The 26,334-nt window shown below is 36.9% G+C and overlaps 1 protein-coding gene across 33 annotated transcripts in view; it reads right to left on the reverse strand.

Annotated features, from left to right (window-relative positions):
- RBFOX1 (RNA binding fox-1 homolog 1) overlaps nt 1-26,334 on the reverse strand; it is a 584,605-nt gene that overhangs the window by 341,648 nt on the left and 216,623 nt on the right. For 12 of the 33 annotated variants that reach the window (XM_072349263.1, XM_072349278.1, XM_072349247.1 and 9 more), the window contains one exon: nt 19,162-19,325. The exons of the other annotated variants lie outside the window; for them this stretch is intronic. The gene's annotated coding sequence lies outside the window, so the exon portion shown is untranslated. The remainder of the gene's footprint in view (nt 1-19,161; nt 19,326-26,334) is intronic. 33 annotated transcript variants of the gene reach the window in all.

Consider the following 26,334-nt stretch of genomic DNA (forward strand, 5'->3'; position numbering starts at 1 on the left):
TGCACAGGTGCTCAAAAAAACACCCAAAAAACATAGAGACAAACCCCCAAACTGACATCCCAGAGTTCATTGAGGGAACTCAGTCTTATTTACAACCATTATTTGCTGCATCTCTCACATCAGTTACATCGGGAAAACAGTCAGATTCTCAGCTGCAAAATAATCTTACTAAAGCATTAGTAAGGTTTTGGGAAGTGTATGCAATTTCATAAAGCAAAATCCACATTTCCATTTGCTAAAGTAACTGGAAAAAATATCATTGCTCTCCAAATACAATTGGATTTATTTATTCATTCTTACAGTACTGCCATTAGAAAAGACTTGCATAGTATTTATTTCGGTTTTCATAGTTACAAGTAATTGAGGAATGGCTTTTGCTTTCTGCATATACATATATATGTATATATATATTCGAAGATGAATCAAAGAAAACTCACCATTACTGAAACACATAAGTGGCACAGCATGTTTATACAGGAATTAATTGCTTCAAGTTTTCCTAGCAAGGCAGCAGCCGCACAAGCTGCTTTTATTCCTGCCATTTGCAGAACTAGTTAGAAGACTTTTTTCACACTTAGTGTAGCTTACTGCTTCCTCTTTAGTAGTCAGATAATTAAGTATTAATTGTGAAAGTGGGAAATGATTTAGCAGGTGTATAAAACAAAAGGAGAAATAATGAAGGAGACCAATCATGCATGAGGATCTAATTAACTGATATTCAAATGCCCATGCAGTTCATGTTTGAGTCTCCCAAAAGTTCCCACATGAAGACCCCATTAGTTCGTGCATGAGTGTTCAATTGCAGCCGAGTTCACACATGAATGTCCAACAGATTTCTGCATGGATGCCAAACTAGTTCATGCACGGTCACACAGTAACAGAAAAACACGCTATTCATTCACGCAGTAGCACCCAGTTCTGTCGCGAACAATACCCAGCTATCTCCTGTGTGAGCACTCAGCCAGTTAACACATGTTGACCACACACTGCGGGTCATAGAATGGCTCAGGCTGGAAAAGGACCTTGAAAATCATCTCCTTCAAACCTCCCACTGTGGGCTGGTGGTCACCCAATAGGTCAGGCTGCCCAAGGCCACATCTGTGAGGTCTCACATCACCCGCCACAGCAGGGTCAAACAGCTCTGCCACTTGGGGAGCAGCTCTGAGCTACTCACAGGAACACTGGGCAGCTCTGCTCAGGCATTTAAGGGCACTGTCTGCCAGGGAAGGAAGCTCAGGAGGGGAAGTATGCTGGGAGACATTGAAGGAGGGACTGCTGAGGAGACCAAACTGGAGATGGAATAGTGGGAAACCTTTGATCAGCTTTCATAGTCTTTCATAGTCATAGTCTTAAAAACAAATTACTCCCAATAAAGCAGAATAGAGATTAACACTGGGTCTCCTACATCTTCCCAATTTCCCTAATCATTCTAATGTAGTCTCTCACAAAATCACATTCCTTCATTCTGATGCATTTTCCTGGTGAGAAATAGAAGTAACTATTTCGTTTTTATTTCTTCTATCTTTAGCTACCACTAGCAGCCAACCTAGTAAGTATGTCCAATAAAATATAATATTAGCTAAATATATATTAGCTATATGGATATAGCTAATAAAAGTGATCAGACACTGGGTTTTAGAATGACAGTAAAAAATTGCTTTTTGGAAGAGAAATACTGATGATGCAAAGCTGTAGTTAAATGCCTGATATGATTAAGTTAGTAAATAGAAAACTGGCTTCAGTCATCTACTAGCATGAATTTGACATTTCTTTGCTGCATCCTTACTTCTATACTTCTTATTTTTACATCATGGAAAATGTAATTTCAGCTGTTAAAGAAGTCAGAATCTCAGTTGTGCATTAAATGCAAGCACACGCGTGTACAAACATACATTTGCTTACACACCTCCAATCATTTCAGGCAAAACATAGGCACAATAGATTATGCAAGTAACTCAGCCAAGATAGGGTAAATTATTCCAAACTATAATTCACCACAGCTTAAAAGGTCTTTTGTGTTTCCTTTATAAAGTCAAACAATGAAAAATTACAGAGAAAAGTAACAGTGCAGTGCTTCAAAAACACAATTATGCCACATGCAGTGACGGTAAGTGTGCCACAGCCCGACACTTCAGTCATGATGGACTCTGCAATATGGCATCAGATACTTAACCACTGCTTGCCCACACACTTCCTATTTCGAGATCCCTCTAGTGTACTAATTAGTCCAGAATGTAGCTGCCAAAATTAAATGACATAAAAGACTAATGCATCATAAATAACCCACCTGAGTAAAATAAGAAAACATCTGTTAGAGTGCTTCAAACATTCGTTTACTTACAGAGAAAAATAGTCATGAATAAAAAGGAAAAAAGCAAAATGAGAAAAATAAAGAAGAAGAAAAAAAAAAGTAATGGACTAAATGTCCATTTCTGCCTCTTTTACAGAACTAGATGGAATCCTCCTGCTAGATGGCTTCCTTTTTTCATGCAGCAGGTTCACATACAGGTTTATTTGCACTCTTTAGTGGGAGTTGAATCTGCTCTTTTGGTGAAAGACACTGGGGAAAAAAAGAAGGTATATTCTCCTGAGCTTCAACAGCGTTGTTCATAATAGAGTCATCTATAGACTCATCTCCCTTAAACACATCAATTAGTTTCCAATCCCCTCATGGTCATCTTTACATACAAAGCTACTGAAGGTCCTACAGCAATATCTGTAAAAAGACAGCAGATGGCTGTGCTGGGTAGAAGACCAATGCTACACTGATGCTCATACATCCTGCGTAACTGAAGAATACACACCTCCTCTCCTATTGTTTCTCCCCAGGGCAAAGTGGGACCTTGGAATTTCCATGTAGCAACTAGTAATGAGAGGAAGGTGTAAAGTCACAAAAGGTAAAGCATCCATCTGTATGCTGACACACATTGTGCTTCTAAGTCATTATAATATTCTAACACTAGGTTGCTTGAAAATAATCAATAAACAGCACCTCTTATCTCAAGTGCTTTGTAGCATTTCTACATATTACAAAATTGAGATGGCTGCTTCTTAAAGGTGGCTGAAATGCTTCCTGCTATGAAGTACACATCAGGAAGAACATTCTATTATACGTGCAAAATAATAAAATACAAACATAAGAGACTTTCTAGACATGTTAAACCGACTAAATAAAGCTCTGTGGATGTCATATTAAATTCCTTTAACATAGTCTCTTTCCTGAAACATTGAAACACTGGTCTAGTGTGAACTAGGTTGTTTCTATGGAAAGAATACCCAGTATTGAAGAATTTGGAGCAATTTATCTCTCAGGCATCGTGGAAGAGAAGCACGTTGCAGACAAAACAGTCCTGACTTGGTTTAGGAGCAATCAGCACCAAGTTCTAATCACTGATTTGGGTATTGAGTATCTAAGTACGTCTTAGTTTAACTTACAGCGTATCCCAAGATTTATAAACCAAACCAGAATAGAGCGGCCTGAGGGATAAATCCAAAGCTGCACATATAAATCAGGAACTGAAAGTACATAAACATAAATTAAATGTGTAAATATAAAAGAATATGTCAAGCCATTTCAGACGAGCTTAATTTATAAATACTTCTCCCTCTCAGTTCATCAACAAACCCATAAAATGCACTGAGCACCTCTGACTATAGTTTGAACACATCTTAATCTGCACATTCTGTAATCCACACAAATGACAATTGTGTCTCCACACAGTACCATCAGGAAAACAAAGCGGCACCTCTCTGTTTTACTGGGTTCAGTGTGTGAAACAGAGACAGGAAAGCAAGGAATAAAAAAAGCAACTAATTCCCCACCAAAAGCCCTGATACAGAACTTCCAATGTATAATGATGTAAAGTTAAACAACATCAGGTCCTACAAGAAGTAATTGTCAAATTAAGCATCTTTTTTTTTTTTTTTTTTTTTTTTTTTTTTTTTTTTTTTTGTGATTTGCTAAGGAAAAAAGAAACAAACAACAAATTCTTTCTGAAAACTCATTTTCTAATAGTTTCTGTTATGCATACTGGTCATGCAACTTAGTCTGCTTGGCTTGGATTTATTTCTTTGACAAAGCTTATAATCTCTTTTTAAACACTTATCTTTTAACTATTACTATTATTTTTAAATCAATACTGGCATTTGGGAGCATTGAGGATAAGCAGTGCAGATATTCTCCCATTTTCTCAGCCTGCTTTATGATGCTAACTAACAGAAGTAGGAAAGTACTTTGATTTATTTCCCAGAAATACTTTTGATTCACAACAGTCTGATGTATTCCAGTTACATACATGGCAAACCAATGGCATTTTTCAATTTAAATAACAGAAACACAACAATTAATGAAGTAATTGTGAAATTCTTAAGGATCCATTTACTGGGAGGAGATAATTCCAGTTTCTCTGATACGGCATTTAAATGAATCATATTCATGTAGGAATGCATCCATTTACACCACCACTTTGGAAGCAATAGGATTTCTGACAAATGCTGTGTTCTATAGAGTTCTGATTACTAACGATGCCTATTTCACATAGAGAGGTGCACACCACCTTCTCAGAAATTAAAAAGGGGGAAGGGGGGAAATTTGGCACAAGGGGAAAAAAGCAGGGGTTAATAGCATTCTTCCACCTGAAACCACATTAATACCAAGCAATAGCTGTTTACAGAACTGTCACAACACAGCTGGAACTCCTTGGCTTACAAAGTTAAACAGAACAGTTCCAAAAGAAATAAAGGGATGAATTTCCAACAAAGATACGCCTGCCGCGAATGAGTCTAAGAGGAATTCAAAACGTACAAGGAAAGATGCTTGAACAAAAGAGGCAGCTCCTTTGTGGCTCAGACTAGAGGCAGGCTCTGACAAAGGTGCTAAGCAAGTTATGTGCTGAAGCCAATGAGATTTTTCACATCTAAATATAGGCTGGTACAAATTACGTGAGTCAGTGTCGTAACCATGATACAGTGTCCCAAATGGGTCCCAGAAAACTAAGGACCACAGTGTGTTCTTGTTTAACCAGCAAGGCAGTGTGAGAAATATACCTGTGTTACAGAGTCCCAGCAAGAAAGCACTAATGACTGGCACTGAGAAGAAAAGAAAGTACTGAGATTTGTACTACATCATCCCAGCTAAAGAAGATGACAGCACTTGCTGCACTTCTAAGAGTTTAGAGAACTTCGGTCAACTCATGAAGGACACCCGAAAGTCATCACAGTTTTTGAGATCATTATCTGCAGAACACCTCTGAAATTTGCACTTAAGGCTACTGGAGACTTCGCACAGAATCACTTGGGTTGGAAAAGCCTCTATCATCCATCTCAATAATTCCTCAAAAACAAAATGCTATGGACCAGAGCTTCCCCTATAATGTTTTCTCTGAGTTTTTTTTTTTTACTACTTATACTATACATGAGAGTCAAAGTTTTAGAGACCTCAACGTTCATGTTTTAATGTGTACCACATAATTGCACACAACTTTATTATCCCACTGAGTAGGTAAGAAATATTTAATTCTTATATACTACAAGACAATGAGATTAGCTTCAACCAATACATCACCTTTTGGAATGTGTCCTTTCTGCAGTGAGATAGGCGCTTGTACAAAACACATATAGATACTTTAATGAAAGTAAAATATTTGGCAGCATTTAAAATACAAACTGTGCCTCCGTTTGCCTTATTAACAACGAAGAAAACTGTTTTCTTTTGTTTTCTGTCCTCCTTTGGGAAATAGAGGCACACAAAAAGTTTGATCCTCTTATTTCCAAAACTAATCTTTATTTGATTTTCTACATAACACTGTACAAAAAGCATCACCAAAAAGAACATCTTCTCTTCTTACTTGTGTGGACAGAAGCCTAAATCTGGCCTAAAAATCCAAGGGATTTTTAGTGCACCTGGATACTAACACAAGTACTGTGGATAAAATTCACCACGAAGGACAGGCCCAAACTTCATTCATGGGCAAAAAAAACAAGCAAACAACAGCTTCTCCTATGGCATGCACTTACAAGTGATTCCATTACAGAGATAGTCAAATCAACTAGAGTTGCAGAACATGGATGTACACTTTCACATACAGAACACAATGTTTTCTGTTGGTGCTTCAAGACAATGGTTTAATTTGGCAGTTTATTTTAAAAAAACAAACAAACAAAAACAACCAAACAACAACACGAAAAAGCAAACACCACCACCACCACACAACTACATAAGAGACCCCAGAACTACTGCAAGAAAGCAATATCCAGTCTCAGAAGGGCATTCACCTTCATGGAGAAAGCAGTGACTTCGTATTTGGATAAACTGAAGTTTCTTAAGAAATTGAATACTCTGTTCATAAAGAATCGGAGGCTAGATATATTGCTCTCAACGATAAAAATAAATATAAAAATACTGCCTACTATAAAAGCCATAAAGTTCTTAATTTTACTAATAATGGAAAGTTTTAGAAAGATCTACTAAGTTAAGTCTATATATAAACTGAAGAAATTTGCCAAGTCTTTTGATATGCTAACAGCCAGATTTCCTCTGCCAGATGGGGGTATCCAGAGAGACTCAGTCCCTACCGTTATTGTTTATACAGCAAATTATCGTTCCGTTGTCTTAGGGAATATGGAAGTGGGAGTTCAAGGTAAAGACTAATCTAGATGAAACTCCTCACAAAATTAACAACTCTCATTAGTTTATCTTCAAATTCAACATGGAATCAGAGTAACTACTCTTAGAATTCAACTCCATGTTTCACAGCAGTACTTAAAGGGTGCATTTTGACTAAGGGAAAGATACGAGCTGTCTGTCTTAAGGTTTGTTTAACTTTTTAAAGATATTCCATCTGTTGAGCAAATTTAATGTATTTACCAGCCTGTGTTTTCTATAAAGAAAGGTAAAAGAGTGGCGGTTTGCAGGCAAAATAAAACCGTGCAGGATCACAAGAACATTAATAGTCATCACCTATACTTCATCTTAGGATTGCTGTTTAAAACAACGAAAAATAAATCTGCACCATGGTATTAATCTGAATAAGAAAAAGAAAATTAAAGGAAAAAAAAAAAAAAAGAAAATTAAAAGAAAATTAAGAAGTTTTACTTTTTTATTAAATTACATGAGACAAGATTACCCAAGAAAACCAGTCAAACTCAGAGCTGCGGTCAGCACAATATCTACCCAGTTTAATGCATGCCACAACTATTCTGCCTACCTCAGTTAACTAATGCTGAAAACTTCTTTACAGTTAGGGTCTATCTGCACACCCTGACTTATCCACAAAGCCTGTAGTGGTTATCTGAGCCAAGTCAGAACAAAAGTCCATCCATACCAAACGGCTGCTGGAGCCTGGCTGCCATTACACTGTGCTATCTGGCATCCCTAGTAGTAATTTTACACTAAGCACCTGCAGAACACAGGACTTGAACTGTCGGAGAAGCAGCTATCTCTGACAAACAGATAATATAAACAGGCACTACATTTTGCTTCTCCAATAGTGCCCTGGTCAAGTTACTGCTTTCCCAGAAAGCCTCACACAGCAGTGCTGCAATTTAGCTGACAACACTATAATGAAAATGAAACACACTTCTCAAAATTACAGCAACCGTATTCAGTAAAATGTGACTTTCTCAATAATGAAATTATCAGCAACTTCGGAACCTCCTTGAACAACTCTCCTTTACTTGAACAATTATTCCTTATAAAATTCAGTACTGAGGAAACCAACAACTCAGTGCTGGTTAGTCAAATAACTGAAAACTTGGCAGCACTACACAGCTGAGTATGTTGTGGTTTTATGTCCATTTCGTAGGGGATATTAAAAAGGCAGGTTTGTACAATTTGAAAAACCACTTAGAATTGTCTCATAGGCAAACACAGAAGGAGCAGTATAAGATTCAAGATGGATCCAGGGAGTTCAATATGCCATATAGAGTCTTCTGGAATAAATGCGACATTAGTTTTTATTTTAAGGCTTCATGGCAACTTAAAGCCAAATTAAAAACTAGCTTTCATCCTGTCAGTGCTTGAAACAAACAAACAAAAACAGAATCATGTCTGGGTAGCTTAAATAGCTGCAGCAAAGCCTCATTTCACACCAATGAGTTCTCACAAATGCATACAAGAAATAATGTAAAGGATCAGTGTGACATACAAGCACATTTCAGTGTAAGATCTAACATCTAATAGTTAGAGACACTACCACTGAAAACCACTCAGCAGCCATAAGCACAGAAAACTTAGATATAGAAAAGACTTCCTCTCTCCTCCCTGCATGTCACTTCATAAGTAAAGCCTCCTATTTATTTACATGGAAATCACAGCAGATCCAAAGACCATAATAACTACTAATAGAGCAAATTCTCTGCTGCAAACCACTAACTTTCAGCACAGTCATCACCATTACTTATGCACCGTCACCGGCAATGAACAAGAACCTGCATGCCCTGCTTGTACAAATCCACACTGTCCAGAAGTTCCAAATTTACTCCCATACGTCTGTCTCTGATGCCATGGGCCAACATCAGAACACAGAAGGCATTACTTTCAGAGCCGCTCTCACATATTTAAGCATTTTAAATGAAGATATACCAAATACTTTAAAATCTTCCTAATTCACAGTTTCTTGTAACCTGGTTTGTAGTTTAAGATAAACTCAACTAGCTGTATGTGTGTTGGGGTACAGCTGGGGGCAGCGGTGTATTTGATGTCAGTTACAAAGCAAAATTAGCCACAAGGATTAAGTCTGAGTTCATTTCCAGGTCATGCCTTCATAGCATAACGTCCCTGCACTACAGAGTAGAATCCATATGTAATATCATTTTAAGGACTTGTTCACAATCTCTTAGGTCAGAAAATACCATTAAATAATCCATTTTCATCTCTCATATACAAAAGCCAAGTAAATAAGCTTACTTTTTATACTTTTCATTTACCATACTGTCAAATCTTCTCCAGCCAGGCTCTGCCTCCAGATTATGCAAGGACAAACAGCACAAAGATTTATGCTACTTTCTGTTACTGAGTGACCACGTTTGCTCGACGATTCAAAGCTGCAGATAAAGCCAAGTGCTCTGATATTCTCTTTTCAACTAATGGAGCACTGGAACTGCAGTATTATCCAGCAACAAACAAACTGCATAGCCATATCAGTAAGTTTTGCTTAATATAACAACAAATACACTACATTTCAAACTCACTGACATTATTCAAATTGTGGACTTGTTGCCTCGGCTGCCATTTGGAAAGCATAACTTCACTCCCAGAGCTGCTGGTGTGCTCTCTACACTATGCCCACGCTGTTTACTGCTATGAAAATCTGATTAAAAACACTGCACAGAAGCTTTAGGAGGAAGACACACAATGCTAAAGTACTAGTTAAGTAACCTAAACATTAAAGGAACTTAGAACTACCAAGAAAGAATTCAGCTATTGGAAAATGAATGTAGCTTGTGAGATGGAAGGAAAAAAATATGGTGAAGAAAAAAAAAAAAATCAGAATTATTAAAGGACTGCATGAAGGTGAAAAGAATTTATCTGTAGGTTCAAATTCTGAAGAGGCAAGTTTAGCCTTACTGCCAGCAGGTAAACTAGAAACCTTAGAATGAATTATCATAATAAAACACATGGCTTGTCAGATGATCAATAGCAGACGGATAAAACAACTTACTTAGAACACTTTTACTTCATTTGGCTTAATTTGCAGTTCTCCTTCTTAGAGGGGAAAGCAAATTGTTCAGAGAATGAGAATCAGAACCTCCTGGATCCACAACAAACATTCGCTTCTCTCACTCTGAAATAGCTGCTCTGACAGTTTTGAAGGCAAAAATGTAGTAATGCCTGTTAACTTCGCTTCTGTGCTTTCTGATCACACCCTAAAAACATCCTTTTCCATTCTTATACTTTGTATGCATTGAGGAACAATATGCTTCGAGTTAACAGTTAAGAAAACCATAAGATCTTTCCGCGTGAACATTAAATACTTTCAAACATTCAACACAGCACTTCACTGGGCAGCAAGATGCACTAGATTTGTGGAACGTGAAGAGTACTGAAATGATTCATTATCCTACCAGAGATGTGGCATTCTAACATTCTTAAACTAACAACACACAACAAAGCTGCTGCTTCTTTTGTTTTCCTTTTCTTTTCCCCACAGTTTTCAGAAGCCATCACTAAACTAATGGCCTTGTTTTGTTTTGTTTCTTACCTTAACTGAACTACTTGGTAAAAGACAGAGCAGTCATTAGTCGGCCCCGACGGTACTAGAAATTCACAACATCCATATTTAATAAGATGTTATAGCAGAAATAAAGTATGCATTCTGTACTTCTATAGGAAAGCAATATTCATTATTCTACAGATTATTCCTTAATAAATATTTCAGAAACTTGAAGTGGAAAAAAAAAAAATTAGAATAGCACGTACTGTGTTCTTGATAGTTTAAAAGCCTTCTCATTTTCCAACCTATGATGAATCCTTATCTCATTTTCATTTTTGATGCACTGTAGTGCCATTGTGGGTTTGAAATCCATCTTTTGGTCAGTTTGAAGGAACGAAGATATTTGATGTTTTCTTAGTGCACACAAGCAAGTTAGAAGTCATCTTCCATTAGCATGAACAGAGAGCTAATACATTTTTGTTATTGTTGTTCCAGATACTTCAGATATGTCCACATAAATATGGCAATTTACTGAATGGTAGCAGGCTCACAAATCCTCCTTCTGAAAGCAAAGAAAACTGAACACTGCACTGTCGCTGATCTCACTTGCCCATGGTAATGCCCAAAGCTAAGAGCTATTTGAGAAATAACAGCAACAACAACAACAACACCTCCCAGTATTTCTTCACTTGATTTGTGTAACCGCACAAGCGTCCTTAAATTAATTGTAAGCGATGGTGGGCCAAGTTAATGCTGCTGCTCTTTACTCAGACATAATTATAAGTTAAGGTACAGATAAGCTGCCCACATGAGCACGTTATGTGGCCGAGGCACAGCCCATGGACTGGGTGGGAATGTGTTCTCATTGTATGGGATTAATTCAGCCAGAAGCATCTAAGACTCTTTGCCAAGAATTGTTACCATATGAACAGCAAGCAAGGAAATAACAAAAGATTGTAGAGAAATAAGGGAGTCATTGTGAACTGCTCAAACTTCTGTCTGTAAGAAGCACACATGGGTCAGCAGCTGCTGTGTGAACAAGGAACACGCACCAGTATGGGCAGAGGCCAGGATTTTCTGATATTGATTACAGAAGGGTGTTTAGAAACTCGTAGGTGTTTATTAATGTTCTGTAAGTGACTAGTTTATCTGTTGTGTTATTAATATTGATCTTGAATGTATAGGTCACTGACTGTCAGTTAATTATGTTTACTTAAATCAATAAGCAGCTTTCATCCCATTTGATTTAAAACAGAAACTGATGTGCACACAAATGTGTGTGTGTGTGTGTGTTCATAGATATACACATTCTGGAGAGAGCCTTCCAAGAGGACCTTCCCAAAGTCCCTGCCCACTCACTCCTCCAGCCTGCTCTGGTCTATCTGAATAGCAGCATGACCTCTGGCCCATCAGTCACTCTTCCCAATTTTTTAATCAGCAAACTTGCTGAGGGCACATTCAGCCCCATCATCCAAATAACAAACAGAGGCATTAAACATGACCAGCACCACTGCTGACCCCTAAGATACACCGATTAGTCACTGGCCTCCACCTGCACTTACTGCCATTCACTGCCATCCCTGAGCCTGCACACTCAGACAGTGATCAACCCACAGGAATGGGACTAAAAGCAGAACAGAGCACAAATACCAGAGTTGCTGTTGCCATTTAAGTAATAAATAAATAAAGATCTGTCTTAAAGCAGTCAGAAATTTCACTTTAGATCCTTTCTAAAGTATTTTATACTTCCATAAATAGCTACAACTGAAGCTAGAAGCAGATCGTGGATCTCCAAAAAACATGTTATTGTAAGAAAGAAAACACATTAAAACTTGTGAGCCAGAACTGATCTCTGGGGAAAAAAAATAGTCACCTTCCTAGGATCAAAAATGCTGAAGTGGCAGGAGAAGGAGCATCCTCAGCCTCCAAGGTGCATCAAGCTGAGGTGAGTTTTATCAGCATGGAATGTGTTTTAGAATATGAACTAATCGCGAACATTACAGAAGAAAACAAATCCAAACACTGACACACTTGTACAACACAGCACTTTCATTTGAGATGACAAAAGTGTTCTGAAATCACCACGCTGTCTCCCTTAACAGGTGAGAGGAGACAGGGCTGAGAGCCAGGACTGAGGCAGAGGATGCAAAGTGAAAATACCAAATATATGCTCTCATTTTAATGAGCTGTTAATTCATAACTCCTAGCCAGGGCTTTTTATTAGAGACTGTAAATCTCAGACAGACAAGGAGTCATGAGATGTTGAAGTTGCCTTGTAAATTAGTCACTGGTAATTAAACCATTTAGTTTTTGAATGGACAGAATTGTGAGGGCTTTCTATGATGAAATAATTATTGAACATTACTGAACCAAATAATTAAACTTTGCAGTAAAAATACTCCTATAACAATACACCATTTCTTTTTCTTTCTTTATAAAATTATTGGGCCTGTTATTGTTACATGGAGGTAAAAATATGACTGTCGGAGCTGACAAAGGTCATTGTTTCAATTTATATAAGTGTGTAGCTCATGACTCAAGAGCAATTCCTTTTCACCACACAATCTACCCATAGCCACACATTTCAGAGATTCTAAACATATAAACAGACAAGGGGATACGTCATAAAACATCAGATGTTTGGTTTCAAATTAAATTTTAAACAAGTGCTGTAATCAAGGATGATAAAGAAAATGATAAACACAGGGTCTCATGTACTAAAACAGTTTTCAGTTATTCTACTTTCATTTGAGTTTCTGTAATGATGAGATTGGAACAGGTTTAGCTCCTTCTAAAGTTATTACCTCCTTCTTTCTCTCTCAAAAAAAGAAAAAGGAACATGACACGCTATGAAGGAGTTCCATGCTGAAAAACACACACAGGAAACTCACAACGGAAAATAGCAGCAATTTCTTAACACAAGCCTTGGTTTCATCTACATTGTAGTTCCCTACTTGTTGCCATGCTATGGGAAAATGTTAGATTTGAACAATGCACAGATTACTTACCAAGAAAATTAAATATCTAAATGGGAACCCCCCCAAAATAATGTTGAGGTATATAAATGCTTATAAGCCTCTAAGATAAAATGATGCAAAAGATCCTAACTCTATGAAAAAACTCTGTTAAGTTCACTGCTTAAATACATAAACTGCATATAAAACCCTATACAAGCTTTTTATATCTTTCATCTACTGAACCATCACAAGCATGTCTGCTTCTAATCCACGTACTGCTTGAGTAATTTCACACCAATTCCTCATAATATTACAATTTTGCCCCTCTCCTGCCCCAAAACACAGTGAAATTCCATAAGATAACTACTCTGAATAAAGACTGTAGTAAAATGAACAACAATAATAAAGGGCTATAACAAACATTATTTGATTATACAAGCTATTAGATAATGCAATTACTATTAATACAAAAAAATAAAGGTCATTTAACAAATATGTATTTTAAAGAACCTGTGCAGCTTTCCCAAGCTAGCAATTACAGCCCCTCTAGAAGTACAATGCAATTAACCTAAGCTGTAAAGTTGAGAGGAGGTAGCTGGACCTGTTCTCACCCCTCTCTGAACTTGGTAACATTCAGAAAAAATAGGGGTTGGTGTCAGCTACGTGTATATTCATAAAACATCACGAGTTTAATTTCAGCATTTTGCATTTTTGATCAAGGCCCACATTTTCCACCAACTCTATTAACTTTCTCCAACAAGCATTTAGAAAATTAACTGAAAGGAAGCTCATCGATCATAAATCCTAGGAGGTGCAGTGATGAATAAGCAGAAGTCCTTCTAAGCCAGATTAGTATACGTGCTCTCATAACTTCCTTTCACACATTCACCTTAACATTCTATATTTGAGACTCCAAGCATGAAGGATCAAGGCAACAACATGGAATATTCTCTTTACTCTTGTTTTCTCTTCCTGCCCTGCTGAGGAGGGGAATGGCCTCCACCCATGGTTGCTCCCCCACAATCTGCAAGTTAAGAACCCAATACTTGCATCTTAAAAAAAATATATGCTGTTAAACCTGCTCAATTGTCTGATGTGCCAATATTGACTTCCCATGTAATAGAAAAGTCATAAAGCTAACAACAAAAGAAACACGTAGATCCTAACTTGAAGCGCTCCACAAAGTATTATGTAGAACAAAATGCCAAGTTCAGTATCTTCAACAAGCATATGAACTGATCTTCTTATCCCCAAAGCACTTTCTTTTTACTCAAAGAAACAAACAACAAGATAGCACTGGAAGAATTAAACATGATAAATTCGCTCTAACACTCCTGGGAAAAAAAAAACACAACCACAACCTCTTTCTGAGGTTCTTGTGCTCAAATCCACTTGTTCACTGTAAGAGCATAATGAAAGCAGCTATCCTAACACAAAACACTAACTCTCACCCTGTGAAATCAGGAACAAAAATAATCCTCCCCCCTAATATTTGAAGATAACTTTTTGAGTACATAATAACACACTAGAAAATTCCTGTCATAGAAGTGTGGCAAGGATTTCCCCATCTGTTAGCACGAGATAAGCTCTGATTTGATGTGATAAGAGGTTTTCTCATGTTGATAAAACAGAGGTTAGTGCTGTGCTCACAGCTTGAAACACCATTTCTAAATGTGAATTACCAGGAATATTATTTGACTGTTTTCAAAGCCTCTGTGCCAGAAGTTGATATTTATATACAGAATGACTATAATAAGCAAATATGGAATTACTACAATAAGTAAATAATTTCCATGGGTCAGAAAAACAGTTCTGAAGTAGATGAAGCAAAGTGTGATTCCAGTCAGGGAACTAAAACTGTTTTTGTCATTTTGTTTGCTAATTTACCAGAAATGCTTTAATGATGCCTTATGGTGCATAAATAAATAAATGAATAAAGCGTAACAGTGTTTTACTCAACAGATTGTAAGTATTTGAGGTGAACCTGATCTCACACCTGCATATTGTTAATGCCACATAGGATCTTAATCCAAGAACTCAGGAATGGGATGGAATAGCAGATCAGAGTTCACTGACATCTTCACACATTCCTGTCTTACCTCAATTTGTCCCACCTCCCCACCCCCCCCACACACACTCCAGTAAGAATGAATTTAAACAACATTTTAGTTAGATTTTTTTTGTCACCACCAAAGTGCCCTCACCATCTAAGAATGCTCCAGTGATGATTCCTCACTGTAATGGAAAACTATCTTCCAAAACCTGCATATCTGAAACACTCCAAGTAACATAACTAATCTTCTCTTAAGAATTAGAAGAGCTGAGAAGAGAAAAAAGACACAGGCTCACTGGCATACTGTCCTTAAAGCATTAATCTTACTCACACATTATCAAGGTAAGGTTCAAAACAACAAACACACCAACATACAAAAGGTTTGTAGGAGAACCTCTGACACCTCTGATCCCTAGTCACAATGCAATTAGATGAATGAAGCTGAATGAAGCTGTTCTCTTGACAAAGGTGACTTTTAACCCTATCACAGCCCAGAAATGCAAGCCTAGCATTTACTTTATTTCTCTTCAAATAACAGCTCTGTCAATAGCTCAGGCAGCCAGCTCTGATAAGACAGAGTGGGGAACTGTCAGGTGTGATTTTGTCATTGTTTGGATAAGCTCAGAAGACTGCAGTCTCTTAACAGAATCAATAGGCAGCTAATGAGCACTTGAAGGCCTGAAGGGCTTCAGCCAGGTAAAGAAGCCAACTGAGTAGAGTACTTTTGTTAGTAAAAACCTGAAACACAGTCTTAAGTTTTATTTATCTCACTGGGATATAAATACAGAGTTAAAGCTGTATGATTTTCTGAATAGCAATGCTTAAATATAATTCTAAATTCTGAACTACAAGCTGCTTACTCTGCTTAGCTTAGAAGATGTTTAAAGTAGGGAAGCTTATCTGAAATTGCAAAATCCTGCTGGCCACCTCCACATATTACAGAAAACTGATGGAAGTAAAAGAATCCTCTTACTAAATGTGCATTTAAAATTATTCATATCCCATAAAATTATTTCACACCAGATTTTATCACAACTTGGTTCAACTCGAAGAAATGGTTCTGTAAAAATGGTATCCTGGGGTAGCATTTATTTTCCCTCAAATATTTCCTTATCAAACACTCTTTGTTTACGAGTTAAAAGTTACTCGCTCCAACTTCCAGCTCAATCGCAACCTGGGATTTGAAAGTCAAATTGGATTCTTCTCCTATTTCTCTCCATCACTGATTGTAATAAAGATTTTTTTTCTAAGCTGGATTCGATCCCTGGTGTAACCTCGTTTCTTCAGCTAAACTCTCAGAATAACTATTCAAAAGTTTATTTCCTTTAATAGCCTTGCTCTCACGCAATTAACTAAATAACAGAAAGAACGTGTAAACCAGATAAAAATATACCAGTATGAATAATTAAGGATTGAACTAAGCTTTAAAGAAAAATGATGGATAAGATAATCTTTAGATTAGAAAAGTTTAGCTCTTTCCAAACAGAATTATAATGCCCTTCTGCAATATCTGTTCCATAAGTATAGATTTCTGGAACATATATGACTAGCAAAAATAAACCAGATTATTTCAGCTATTTCAACTTTAAACAGTATCTGCACATTAAATGAATATATCATAAAGCTGATAAACTACCCTAAAAGCACAGTCTTAAAATCTGGGGATAGGGTCAGTTTTAGGCTTGTTTAAGTATATTGAAGAGAAATAGAAATAGCAGAAAAGCTGAAGAGAAAAGATGAGGGAGGAACACTGCAAGGCTTAGATAAACTGAACTGGATTAAGGCCTACAGATAAATAAATAAATAAACATGTAAGAGAGTTCTCTGGCTTAAGCATTAGGACAGAAATTAATTTAGAGAAGAAAGAAATGGCTTCATTCTGTTTCTCATGAAAAAGACTGCTTCATAAGAAGAAGAACAAAAATCCCTAAGGAAAGGGTTCCGCTAGACTCTAAATTTGGATCAACACGGTTCATGTTCGCAGTACATACCCCAAAAGATCTTTAACATAAGTTTTGGTTTGTATTTACAATGTATTCAATATCTATTTCCTTTCTGCTCTATGCTTCTACAAGGCTATTTCATTTGTGGTCAGTCACAGCACACAGGAAATCACATGTTAAACTGTACTAATGATATATACATATGTACCCATGGACATATATTAGAAACATATCAGCAGAATAGTAGGCTGGAATATGTTATCTCAGTGTATGCCTGTTACGTACTATACTACATTTAAAAGCCAGATTGACATGTTACACATACAACAGAGGCCTTTCTATACGCAAGTATAAGCAGTTTAGAAAACAAACTGGTCAGATTTCATCACTTCAATATTCAGTGAGCAACAAGGAAGTTTTCAGATGTGTTATTGTGCATGTGAAATACTGCTCACACAGACTCTACTTATCTACAGAGACTATATACACTGTCTAAGGCAGAAAAGACTGATATATGTGCAGCTGTGCCTGTAATTGTATCCTCATGCTGATCTTCCCCTTAAATCCAGTGCAAGAACAAAATGAGCAGGAAAGCTGTATCTGAGAACATCTGAAAAGCAGTCCATGCTTGTCTTCTGGACAACTTCAGACATTACTTCCTATATATTTTGGATAGAACTTGACTGTAGTTCTTTTAGGAATAAAAGCAAATACATTTCAAAATATTTTCTTCTGAATATTTCTGTTGTTAAACAGATTTTTCAACATAATGAAAACTAATTCTGTAACATTTATAATCCAAATCTATCAAAATACATTTGAGCTTCAAAATGTATGTGAGATTTCATTTGTTTAAATTTATACCTAGGTTCAGAGCTAATTTTGGCAAATAAAAGACACTACAATTAAGCAATTATAGATATAAATAACCATTCTATGCTTGCAATGCAATAAACTCATGAGAAAACTCTCCATTTTGGAATAGGAGGAGGAGCTCAAGGATGATTAAACTCACAAAATATACTCATAAATCTCTGAGTATTTAAACCAAATTAATTGGCTAGAGCAAAAACTTCACTAAAGGTTGTATCACATCTTGGTGAAAAAGCCTTTTGTTCTATGTTAACTGTCTCGTAGCAGTTTCTTAACTTCATTTGAACCAAAAGGGGAAAGAGAAGTAGGATTCCAACAGTTAAAGTAACCATATCAAAATACACGCAATGGCCTTATTAGTTCAGTTTTGACAGGTTGCTAAATGGTAACTCAGAATGAAGAGCTGAAAACATTCCAGAATTAATTACCTCGACATGCACTGCCTGAGCCAGAGCCTGCAGAACTGCTGACAATACAGAATTCGCATCCCACTGCTCCTCCCGCCTCTCCCAATTTACAGGAGAATAGGAAATCATGAACAATTGATACACTCTGTTAGCTCCTATCATGGAGGGTGAGCTCACATGTAGCCTAAGGGGTATCTTATACAGTTTAATGCTGAAAATAAAAGGTAATGTTCTTGGCAAAGAACTGGGGGGATTAAATTTGGAAGGCTTGAAGCAGCTTTGAATTGTAGTCAATAATAAAGAACCAAATAGTAATTTTGTAATTTAACTGTGCTGGTTATGCCCAATGAGTCAGACACTTGTGAAATAAACCGTGTAAATAGAAAAATGGCTTAACTCTTTCTGGAAATGCATTTTCTTCTTTCTTTCCTTCCTTTTATTGTGGTCTCTTTGTTTCACTAAACTATATGGTTACTTTCTCCAGCTTATTATTTTTGAACAACTCATCAGTCAAAGAGAAACCAAGACTTTTGTAGAACAGCTTTTTAAATTTTCTTCTATTCTATGAACAACGACAATAATGCAAACAAAGCTTGTAAAGATAAACGCCTAGCAACTGTTCAAAGCAAATCAAATGGGTGATTGTTATGTGCTGGTCCTACTGGAAACCCTATACTCAGAATGACTTCCCTTCTGAACTCCGTCTACCCCTGCAAGCCATTATCAACTTGATGTGTCAAATGGAAAGTAAGGTTGTGTTTATAATGTAATGCTCACCTTCCCTTGTTTCTGGTCAGCTTTGTAGAGATGATATGAGCAATGGCCTCTACCAGTTCCTCCAAGTCTTTGCCAATGCCACTGCTAAATAGAATCCCACTGATGATAACTCATATAAGCAAGGTTCCATTCTGAAGTCCAAAACCACCTCACGTTACTGGTATCTGAATAAAGAAAAGTGGAAAAAGAGACCACTGTCCAGCCAGAATACATATTTTAGCATTGAAATAAGGTCTGTATTCCTACCATTTGCAACAGAATAGAAAAAGGCCTTCCTGTAACCAAGAAGAAATTCAGCTCCATTACACGATTACCTAAATTACTATTCAGTATGCCACAACCTAAATTTAATATTTCTATAATTAGAATGGGAATACTTCAGTTTCCTTAACACAACTAGGCAAAATACATCTATTTTAACCACTGCCACAATTGTAATTATTTTTATGATTCTTCAAATTACTGATTCACGAAATGCACTCTAAATATTTCAAGCAATTCTAAGTATAGCTACAATTAAATTATTTTCCTCAAAAATGCATTCTTATCATCACCTCACAGTAGTAAATTATTCAGAGTATCATCGGTACCGATTTAATAAGATCACAACCACATTCAGTTTCACCAAGAAAGTTACAGGACACTACAAACCTGGGTTATTCTACATAACTTCACTAATTGTAACACCAGCTGCATGTTCGCTTTCTAGATTGTGATTTATTAGGTAGAGTTTAATTTTGGTGAAACAAAAAATATTGCCTATGTTGAAAGAAAAGGAAACTTTTCTTAAATGCTTACTTTTTTGTTTGTTAGTCTGACTGGTGAAACTACTCAAAATCTGAGGCTTTCTAGATTTTTCTCTTTATTATTATTATTGGCTTTAGACATTTAGTTAGTTCCTAAATCCTGTCTGACGTATCTAAACACTTGTCACGTTGCTGAGACCGCGTATGACTGAGAATCTGTCATGGTTTAACCCAGCAGCAGCTCAGCAACATGTGGCCGTTTATTCACTCCCTTACCAAGTGGGAGAGGGAAAGAACTGCAAACAAAATAGAACTACTGGGTTGAGATAACAGCTATTTACTAAGACAAAAAGTGGAAACAAACATGCAATGGTAACTATATCCATCTATCTCCACAACATAATTACTTGCCACCCAGCAACTGATCCCCACTTAGCAACTGACACCCCACCAGCCACGTGAGGTCTCACCACTCACCAACTGATGCCCAGCTAATCTCCAAGCAGTAGCTACCCCTGGCCAACTGTAGTTTTAGTATTAAAATGGTGCACATATTCAAAGACAGTTACTTAAAAGAACTGCAGGTTTTTCCTCTTGCTGATTATCTCCAGGATTGTTCTGTTGCACATAAAAAACCAAATGAATTCTATATGTAGTTGGTTGCTATAAAGCACTCCATAATATTTCTGAAAGATTTTCCACATCTACTTGTTTTGACTTAAAGCAAACTGTTCTGAATATATTACACATATGGCCTACCCCCACCCTCCCCTTTCTCCAGTGTTGCTACTGTATTTTTTCTTATTTCAAGAGGAAAGCAGGTACCCAAGTGCGATGTTCTTAACCTACTCCATCCATTTAAAATTGTTTGCCCTCTCACTGAACTGACTGACCCTTTATCTCTTTTCAGTTTTGAACTAGCAGTTAATGTCATTACCTTTCAGTAAATCCTCTTACCCACAGGTCACTCCGATTTGAAATGAACAAAATCTGTCCCTGGTATAAATTCTAATCATATTTGGTTATCCTCCTCTGATTTAAAGGCAGACAGACATAAGAAAGAAATGCATCGTCCTGCTCCAGGTACCAAGAAGTTTTGATAAAATATGGAATGAGAAAATAAGGATAATATATAAGGGAAATGAAGAACAGTAATATGGGAGAACTGCCTGGTGCAAAGGAAAGAAGCATGGTGTAATATGCAAGGAAGAAGTGGCAGACTCTAAGTCAGAGACTCACTCAGTATGATGTGGAAATTATTGAAGACCTTTGCCCTCATGAATCATCTGTGAAAGAATCCACTGAGACTCTGAGGACTGACAACTAAAAAATAAAATTTCATGGATGCTAATGTTTTCAGAGACCAAGGAAAGAAAGGCCAACCTCCCTATGTAGTTCGCTAACATAATTAGCCTGCTTGTTTTTGGAAGAGATGCTTGCAAACTTTACCTTTTTGTTTGTTTGTTCATTTTTTGCTGCTTGGCATACAGTGCCTCTAGAGTATACTTACATCAAACGTTATGATACCATTGTGACAGTTTCCCAGCATCGTTTCAGAGGCTCATGAAACGATGAGGTTTCATATGAAACCTCAAAGAGCGTTTTGGGGGGTGAATAAAATGTAAAGCCAACAAATATATTCATTTGGCTAGTCTTAAGAAGGTTTTATTTCTATTCAGCATTCTAAATGTTAATTGTGCCTAGAGTATTTCCTTGCCCACTCTTCCATACTCCAACCTACTCTTAAGTGCTAACTTGAATTTAACTCCACATTTGCAAAGGCAATCACATATGGGAACTAAGGCTTGCAAGAGCAATTCTGCAAAGCTACACAATAAATTAATGCAGACGTGTGTGAAAGCTGCCAAAGGAAGAGTACTGTGCACTTCGCTGGTCAAACAGTCTTCCCAGAGTTACAAGTTATGTCAACAAACACCATTTTCTGATGCAGCTTAACCTACTTTTTAACACAGTCAGGTGTTTCTTGCCAAACAATCCTTACCTGTATGACCATATCACTATTAAGGCTACATGCCAGCACAGGTATTTCAGTTAAAGAGGCTGCATTGTAGCAAGGGTTGTTGGTTTCTTTAGCTGCTACTCCTATCCAATGCAAGATACTGGATGCAAGCAAGACCTTGAAAAATCATTCGCTTCTAACTAGAAACTTTGCATAAGCTTTTTTAGAGAGAAGAGAAAGGAGGGAAGTTTTGGCAGAAAAGTATAAAAAAATGACAAACTGAAAATATATGAACAAATACTATGCAGTAACTCTTGGAGGTTCATTTTCAAATAAGAATTGAAATTATGACAGCAAAGATCTATGCACTGTCCTCATATTTATGTACAAAAAGTTCCATGCTTTTGAGCAGCATCAGATCCGCTGAGCAAATCTTATAGGATGTAAACACTCATATTTCTTTCTAAGAAATCTGTGACAGAAATACTGGAGCTCTTCCTTCAGTCCTTCACGATGATTTAAACTTTTCTCTACCTGAATTACTTGAGCCATAAATAATATTTGCTTAGCCCTTATAGGGGTGCTGCCTCATTAAATAAGAGCATTATAATTATTACAATCAGTTGTTTGAAGAAGTGATCAAAGAACTGCCAGCAATCAGCAAATCCTTCTACACTGGAAATTAAAAAGGCTTGCACAGTGACACTATGAAATCACTGACAGGGTATAAGAAATAATGGCGCACTTGATGTAACAACACAGAGTGTGGATCTGGCAACAGAGAATTTCATCTCCCTCTTCTAAAGAGACTGTAGTCACAAATGCTTTGGGGCAAGCTAAGTTCTCGTACCTACAGGAGCTTAGCATTTCCAAAGTTTCTCTCCCTTAAAAAAAAAGCCAATAGAAAATAATTATCCCTTACACCGAGTACATCTGTGGGCTGAAGAGTATAGCCTACAGTCATTTATGGCAGCCATAATTATTACAATTCTTGTTTTATAATATATTCTAAAATAACAACGATTATTGTGTGTTGGTTTAAGTAAAGGCTGAAGAGACAAATTCATAGCTTATTTATGTTTTCTGACATGGAAAGACGAAAACACAGTAAGACTACTTGATGGGATGGGGTTAAGACAGTGTGTAAAGTCCTGCCTCTCGTAACAACCACAGATCTTCCTCCCAGATGAACAACACAGGCCTGAAGAGAAACGGTCAGAAAGAACAGCAGGAAAATGCCCCGGCACAAACAGTCTCTGGCATTACAACCCCAGCAAACTGGGAAGGAAGGAAGGAAGGAAGGAGGCAGAGCACAACCATCTGCTCTCTGTCATATTGTATCCTCCTGTACTCCAGAGGGATTACAGAGCACAGGAGACATCAGGGCAGGTATGATTTACAACTCAGTATTTGATCCGTAGCAAATACGCCATATCCCTCTGTGACATACAGACCTACTCTGTATATATTCTTACGGTATAACGTGGCCAAACTCCAGTCCCATTCAAATGAATAGGAAACAGGTCACTTAAGACACTGTATACGACAATAAAAGAATTCCAACTGAGTCACAGTTCATTCCCTATTTTTAGGCTACTCAGCCTATGTTTTATACAGCAGCCTCTAATAGCTTGTTCAGAAAGTAAATGAAGGCATTTAATACTTATGATAAGCAAAACAATAAAGTTAAAATTAAATTTAAAAGTTTTCTCAGCTTTAAACAAAGATTTATGCAAATATTAAGTCTTGGGAAGTGCTGACGATGAAAATCTCAAGTGTCATCTTCCAAATTTTATTACTGCCATAGAGTTTTGCTTACTGATCAGAGAAAATGCAGAATAATGTTGTGATAAATAATAAATGTTTCATTTTTTAATCGTTTCTGAGAAATTAAAGTGTGGGTGAAAGATGAGCCTATTAGGTTACAATGTCAGTACTGTTAATTTAAATAGGGGGTGCTCAAGGAATGACATCAAGTAGAATGCTAATACCAAATTAGTGAATTAAAAAGTAAAACTCAATAGATTTGCACAAAATATTTCAGAGCTGTAATGATTGCAGCTTTTGTTCTATTTGCTTCAATGATTGCACCTCTTGTTCCATTTGCTATGCTATAGCAAAATGCCCAATTCTCATTAGATCTGAATATTTAAATGTGTTTTTACCAGGTTTGCTCACAGCTGCAAAATTTGAATGATTTTTAAAATAAATCAATTGATCACTGTACAGCTTGGAAGGAACTCAAGCATATTAATACTACACAATGATATATACATTTCTTTGCTCATGCCACATTGATGTTGCTCTAAATGGCAGCTATCATTCCAAACCAAATGAGAAGAAGAGGAAGGAACACTGTACTATTTTATACTCAACCTACCTGCTAGACAAAATAATTCAATGAGAACTTCAAAGAGTAAGAGATACTATTGTAAACCTTCCTATACTACAGACCACGCAATTTCTCTAGTAATTCAAGAACTCAAGAGTATATTTTTCCTCCTAAGTCAACATTATCAACTCCAGTACAATCTGCTTGATGCGAGAGCATCTTTTTGCTTCCATTCACTTTTTTATTTCACTTGCAGGCACTGCTGATTGGTATCAGTACAGCTTTGGAAATAGGACTAATTAATATAGAGCTATCGATTCAGAGTGCTGCCAAAAAGTATTTGATACTGGAGAACAGTCAGGCAAAAATACAGTTAGAAACATACATACCACTCACTTCCTTTCAAAAAAAACAAAAACAAAACCACATTTATCTGCATATGAGAAATGTTTGCTGCAAGCCAGAGGAGCTGAATCCAGAACTGCCTCACTTGCAGCAATTCTCTCCTGAATATTTCTGCTATAAGAAAGCCCGTGCATTGCACTGGTTGTTTAGATGGAGCTGAATATAATCATAGTGGCTACAGTGATTTTGCAACAGGTTTAGGGGCAAAGCAACATAAATGTTCACTGCAAAAATAGTTTTGATACCTTATGAGTGTGGGGGCTTAATCCAGGTGGTCAGCTACTCACTACCACGCCACTCTCACTTTGGAAAAGAATCCTGTGATTTAGGCTAAGGATAGAGAGATTATACTCGTCAATTACTGACACGGGCAAAACAGACTGCAAACATGAAAAAAAAGACTAACTATAGTTTTAGTGGAGAGTAGAAGAAAAGTACATATTCTTTCCAGAAACACAGAAAATGGAGTTTTACAATTACTCTCGTAGTTACGGATAATGTGGGGAGAGGAATAAGAAATGGACCTCATTTTGAGCACCTCCCTGCACACATTGCACTGCTGGCTTGGCTGTCTGATGGTTTCCAGTTTCCAAGATCTCTTCCACAGAAAAGCAGAGATGACGCTCCATCTGGTTTTATATCACACAGTTATAGGGGATACCATCATTTCTTTCCAGGTGAACACAGAAAAGTGCATATTCACTCCCTGAGTATTCTAAAAGTTTTGTCACTATGAATATTGATATGCGTTATCTAACTAACTGCCTTAAGCTTTGCCTTCATACAGCTAAACAGAAATGAAAGATGATGCTTCTAGCAAAGTAGCCTCCTATTATCTTTAGCACAAAGTATCTGCTATCGTGAATGTGAATTCCAAGATCTGCAGCCATCAGACATAGTACTGTATTACACAGATACTTAGCCTCAGAGAGAAATAAATGCAGTAGTTTCAATTAATATCCCTGTGCATGCTTTATGGTTTGGGACAAAGGGTTTAACAGATACAGATATTGATAGCATGAAGCCTATGGAAAGCAGAGTGGGTAAGTATTACATCTTTTGACTACGTAAAGCAGTAGGAAAAAAAAGGTAGAGGGATCAGACACTGCGATGCGCAACTGAACTCATCAGTGGCTCCTAATCACTCGGTAAGAAATGTGTCCCATTTGAATCACAGTTAATATATGGTCTAGTTTAGTTCTTCTATAGGCATGCCCTGTGCATACCCTAGGACTAATAGAACAAATAACTATCCAAGGAAAGTAGCATTTGCTTCTAAAGTTTAAGAAATGCCATAGTTTAAACTCTTCCTTAAAATTCTTTAGTAAAATTTCATTAAAACATTCACTGAAAACTAATTCCCAACACTTGTATTCCATTTACAAGTATAAGGAACACATTATTTGAACATCTTCTCAAGATGAGCAAAAGGAATATTCCATTCATGAAAATTCAGACCATCTTCTAACCACATCATTTTAGGAGATAAAGCAGATAAAGAAAGCAAACAAAAGCTGATAGGAAGCTGGAAGAACATTGAATTCAGTAATGATAAACAGTCAGAAACAGGGGAATCTATTTTTATTCTGCAAAGTAATTCTAATAATTTGTTCAGAAAGCAATGAAGAAAAGACACAGTAAATACTTTGGAAAATGCTGGATCAATTTGCAAGTTGAAAACACACCAGCCTCAGAGACTCAGGGACATTTGTATTAAGCAAGAGACACAC

This window comes from Excalfactoria chinensis, chromosome 14, assembly GCF_039878825.1.
Source record: "Excalfactoria chinensis isolate bCotChi1 chromosome 14, bCotChi1.hap2, whole genome shotgun sequence".
NCBI classification, from domain to species: Eukaryota; Metazoa; Chordata; class Aves; order Galliformes; family Phasianidae; genus Excalfactoria; species Excalfactoria chinensis.